This window comes from Cynara cardunculus (genome assembly GCF_001531365.2).
Source record: "Cynara cardunculus var. scolymus isolate 2C chromosome LG 8, CcrdV1, whole genome shotgun sequence".
In the NCBI taxonomy this organism is placed as follows: Eukaryota; Viridiplantae; Streptophyta; class Magnoliopsida; order Asterales; family Asteraceae; genus Cynara; species Cynara cardunculus.
The window spans coordinates 12,372,080-12,377,921 of NC_037535.1; positions in this window are offsets into that span (position 1 = coordinate 12,372,080).

Sequence of the window (5,842 nt, forward strand, 5' to 3'; positions counted from 1 at the left end):
ATGAGGCTCATCTCACCAGGTCTTCCATTCAATCATCGATATCTTATAAAAGAATATCTATGAATGTTTCGGCAAAATAACATATAAAATGTAAAATCTATGTAGTGTAGAAAGATAAAGCAACATATGCTTCTGTTTAGGCTCAAAAAGATAATTTGTATGGACTACACAAATTTATCAGACTCAATACGTGATCAAAAAGACTTGAAAGGGGACATATATCCTTCTATTTCAATATCAATTTTGTCCGAATGAGAAATTGATAGATTGTGAGCTGCGTGCCCCAAGTGTTATTGAAACACTTATCTGTTAAGAGATAAATGAGTAGCTGGTGGGGTTGTGACAAAAATTGGCCTGGGATTTGCCTTTTTCAATATAAGTCTCGAAAGAATTGAGAACTAATAGATTACGTGGTATGCCTAGTATTCTGAAGTTTGGAACAGGATTCTGTTTATTCTTTTGATCCTGACACAACTCTCATCAATTCTTTTGTCTCACAACAACTACCCCTCTCATTTTCATTTTAAGCTCTGCACATACCCATTTTGAATCTTAGCTTACTCAGATATGGTTGTCCTCTTGGGTAGGTCTGTCGGTTCTGACATTCCATTGAGGTATCTCTTTAAAGCACTCAGTCTCTCCTAAATTTACAGTAAGCTCAGTTGATCAAGATTATATTACAAATAAAGTACAATGATCAGATAAAGTTTGATCAATATATAACTTTCAAGCACAATCAAACAAGGAGTGAAACGCAAGATCAAATTATTCAATATGTGAGAGAAACGAATGAAGATATGTAAGTATGAGTTTACAGAATCTGAATATTCAAAGAGTTATAGAATGTATATCAATCAAAGAAAAAAAATCAGAAAACAAACTTTGAATACTAACGAGCGTATTATCACCGAAAATGATATTATTTGCGAGACGTGATAATAACAGTTTCAAGAATAGTTGAAACAGGTATTGGAATTATGTACGATGAGAAATTACGCAAGTAAAATCTCAGGAAATACATTCTTAGAGAATATACTCGTTTTCCCAAAAACAAATCATTTTCCGAAAACATTTATTGAAAAACTTCTAGACTCCCCCTAGAAAGTAGATTTAAGTAATATTTCATTTCAGCTCAAAACTTAAAAAAAATTGGAAACATGTTTAACACGAGTCCTAAACTGGGTGTTTAGAAACCACAAACGTTAAAGCACGGGTCCTGAATTGTGTTGTTCAGAAGCCTTTGTTTGGACAAATTATAACCTTCCCCTGAATTTGTGCATCATATGTATGAATCTCTGATCAGCACAGTAATGACGCACTTGCAAAATCAGATCAAACAGATTTTGGTACCTAAACGAACTTGGGTCCTTCTTTGTTAGTATCAGGTTGCGGGATGTTATAACTTCCAAACCATCTATTTTTATTATATATGTTCTTTTTTTGCGCTTTTAACAGGATGATTATATACAGAATAAGATCCATACCAGTTATTGTTATCATACCTGTTATTACTTATCCAACTTTTCTTATATATGTTGTCTGCATTCCATCTGTTGTACCTCCTCCTTTTCACAAAATTAGTATTCTTGCATGTGGAGCACATGATCCCTTTCTTTCTAAGATTTATCAAATCAGAAGTGGATCTCACAAAACAAGGAAGATTGTTAGTAACAACAGAATTACAGGACGCAACAGATTCAGACTTATTAACCCAAATACTTTTAACTTTTGAATGAGAATTGGGTGATCCGATAACATACCGTTGATAATATTGATTAGAAGAACAAGAATAGTTCTTAGAAACAGTTGATTTAGGGCTGCTTGAATAACTGTTCGATTTGGAACAGTCATAAGAGCTAGTTTTACACTGTGAAGGAGAACCAGTTGAGCTTTGAGCACAAGAAAAGTCTTTGACTTTCTTTAAAAGCTGATCTCGTTCATCAGTAACTAAATCATACTTATTTTTAAGTTCAGTTCTCATCTTCAATCCAATTTCAAGTTCTGTGTTTAGATTAGACAATTTCTTTGTAGTATCCAAAAACATACCTTCTAATTCCTTCTTTAACTTTTCAAATACTTTTCTTTCTTTCTCAAATTCCTTTCTCTTTTCGTCTGAACTTCCCTTCTCATTTTCTAAAGCAATGTCAAGCCATTTCTTTTTCTCTGTAAGCTCTTTAGCAATTGCAGCATTTTTCTTGGCAGTGTTTTTCTTTTCAAGAACAAACACTCTCTTCTCTTCATCTAATGCTTTCTTCTTTTTAACAATGCTGTCAAACAATTCCAAATTCTTTCTTTGACATTCTTCTTCATACTCATTCTTCTCTTTATCAAACTTGGATCGTTCCAAGATGATAACTTGTTCAAAATACGATATTTGTTTTGAAAGCAATGTGACATTCAACTCTAAAGCTTTTATCTTGCTTTCAAACAATTTCCTTTCAGCTTCAAACTTTTTCTCAACTTCTTTCAGCTTATCATTCTCCTTTCCTGGTAAATTCCATTCAGCAATCAGTTCATTCTCAGCTTTATTGATTTTATTTATCAGTTCTTGTTTAATTTTGCTCTGCTTTACTGCTTCTTCATCTGACTCTTTTCTTTCATATTTCAATGTCTTTTCCAGTTCACGAATTGTAGATTTCAACCCAAAATTTTCCTTTAACTGTTCAAAATATGGCTTCCGACTCCTTTTGAAATCATAAGCATTTCCAAGTAATACATCAATTTCAGCTTGAAAATATTTTTTTTCTTCTTTACATTTCTCAAGATCTTGTTTCAACTCTTTAACATCCCATTTTAAAAGGTTAGATAAATATTTAGATGTTTGAAAGTTTGGGGTATAATTGTTTTATAGTGATAATCAAGGGGGTTATTATGTCCTTCCCTTAATCGAGTATTAATATAAATAGGGGTTTTAAAAAGAAAAAAAAAATACTAGAATTAGAGAAGGGGATCGGGAGAAGCCGGGAAGGAAGAAGACGCTGATGGAGTCGATTCAACCTTGCTTATTTTTCATCTAATCGTCAAATTAAGGTAAGTTTTTCATGTCTTAGCTTTATTTCTTGTTGTATTTGATGTTTAGGTTGGTATATGGTTCAGTTGGAAAAGATTTTAAATGAAGAAAGACTTTCATTTAATAAACAAAAGCAAGAGTTTCTAAATAAAATTGAAGATTTAGAAAATTGTAAAATTAAAACAGGACAAGTTGAGTCGGAATATTTTTCGTGAGCTAAATCTTCAAGTGACGCTTCGGATTCAGAAGAATTAAATGTTTCTAATGAAGAAATTAATTTTTCCGATATCTTGAACTCTGAGATCTGTTTAGATGATGAAATTGACAAGTTTGACTTTTCGAAGAAACTTCCCAGTCATGAAGATTTTGTTAAAAAAAGTGAAACGACTGAGGATTCCGATATAGCTTTAGATTTGAAAAAGAATTTCAATACAAAACCTGTTTCCGAGAATTGGTATTATAAAAAAAATAAATCTAAAAAGAATTCGAGGAAACAGAAGAAGCTTGCTAATAAGAGAATTAAACATAAAGTTCATCGTTCAATTAAAGCTGATGATTTTATTTTTCCTATTTCTGATAATCCGTTGAAGTTTAAGAAGGTTTGAAGAGTAAAAGAAGAAGAAAAATCTTCAAATCAACAGAAGAAGAATAATTTTGCTGATTCTGTATTAAATAATTCGAAATTGAATAATTCTGTACAAAGATATTCAGTAGATGAATTGTTTGATATCAGAAATAGTAAAAATAATTGTTCTCTGTGTAGATTGAATGAGTTGCTTAAGTCTTTTGCTTCTTTTAAGCTTTATCATATCATGTATTCTGCTTTATCTACTTTAACTAAGAAAATTCATTTTAAAGAACGTTGGTTTGGTACATATAGTATACCACCAATAAGATCTGATCTCAAAGGACCCAATCTAAAATGGATACCAAAACCCAATTGATTCACTTTAACAAGTTAACCTACATGTGTGGTTCTTAGACTCAGGATGTTCTAAGCACATGACGGGTAGAAAATAATTATTATCTAACTTTGTTGAATCATTTGGAGGTACAGTAAGATTCGAAAACGATCAATACGCGCCTATCCTTGGATACAGTGACGTAATATCTGGGAATTTGATGATAAAGTAAGTGTCGTATGTCGAAGGACTTAGACATAATCTTTTCAGTATAGGTCAGTTTTGTGATAAGAATTTAGAAGTTTGTTTCAAAGCTAACCAGTGCAGCATCCGTACTACTGATGGTAAAGAGCTTCTAACTGGAATCAGAAGATCAAACCTCTACACAATCGACCTATCCAACACACAAGTAGATATTGACGTCTGCTTAATATCCAAGGCATCCTTGAAGAAAAATCTGTTGTGGCATCGACGTCTTTCTCACCTCAACTTTAAATATCTGAACAAGTTGGTTTGTGACAACTTGGTTAAAGGCATCCCGGACTTAAAGTTTCATAAAGACCATGTGTGCAGCGCATGTGAAATGAGTAAGCTGAAGAAAGCTTCACATAAGCTGAAACCAGATAAACCTGAATCTTTGAATTTTGATAATTCTGATTTAGATTCATTGTTTGAAATTTTTTACGATGAATATTTCGAAAATAAATCTAATTAGTCCAATGATTTGTCCAGGAATATTCAAACCGAACAACAGTTATCTGGTCCATCTCCTGATGTTCCAGTAACTGAAACTAAAGAAGAAAACATTAGAAGTAGATGAAGAGATTCAAATAGAAACTCATGACGGTCCAGTTCAGCGTGACGAGGGTGTAAATACTGACGTGCTAGAGGTGTCGGTCGTTGAAGATGAAAATACCTTACCTCAGTCAGAATTCAGCCTACTCCAGTTCCAAATATTGAACCTTCTCCTGAACATGTTCCAATTAACTCCCCAAATGCTTACACTGATCAGAACTCAGATCAAAGTTCCTATATTCCCCTACCTCATAGCAAGAAGTGGACCAGGAATCATCTAATACATCAAATTATCGGTGATCCTTCAGCATCTATTTGTACTCGGTCTGCTACAGCTAATGAGTGTTTATATTCCACGTTTCTGAGTAACATTGAACCAACTAAGGTGTCTGAAGCCTTAGCAGATCCAGACTGGATACTTGCAATGCAAGAGGAGCTGAACCAGTTCGAAACACTAAAAGTCTAGAGATTGGTACCTCGTCCCAACAATAAGACGATTATCGGTACAAAATGGTTATTCAAGAATAATAAGGATGAAGATGGCGTTGTTGTCAGAAATAAGGCCCGACTCGTTGCTAAAGGATACAATCAACAAGAAGGTGTTGACTATGATGAAACCTTTGCCCCGGTAGCAAGGATTGAAGTGATAAGAATGTTTCTGGCGTACGCTGCACACAAGAACTTTATTGTGTACCAGATGGACGTCAAGATAGCATTCCTTTATGGTATTCTCAAGGATGAAGTCTATGTTGCTCATCCGGAGGGTTTTGTGGATCAGTCAAAGCCGGATCACGTATACATCTTCGACACAGCCTTATACGGTCTAAAACAAGCACTGAGAGCTTAATACGACATATTATTAGAATTTCTGGTAAAGTCAGGTTTCTCGAAAGATAATATTGACATGACCCTCTTTATTAAAAAGGTGAAGTCGGATATTATTTTGATACAAATTTATGCGGATGACATAATATTTGGATCTACGAACCCAAAATACTGCAAAAACTTTTCTGCCTTAATRGTTTCKCGTTYTAAAATGAGTATGATGGGTGAGATGAACTTCTTTTTAGGTCTTCAAGTAAAACAATTATCTTCGGGAATTTTTATCTGTCAAACAAAATATATTTTTGATATC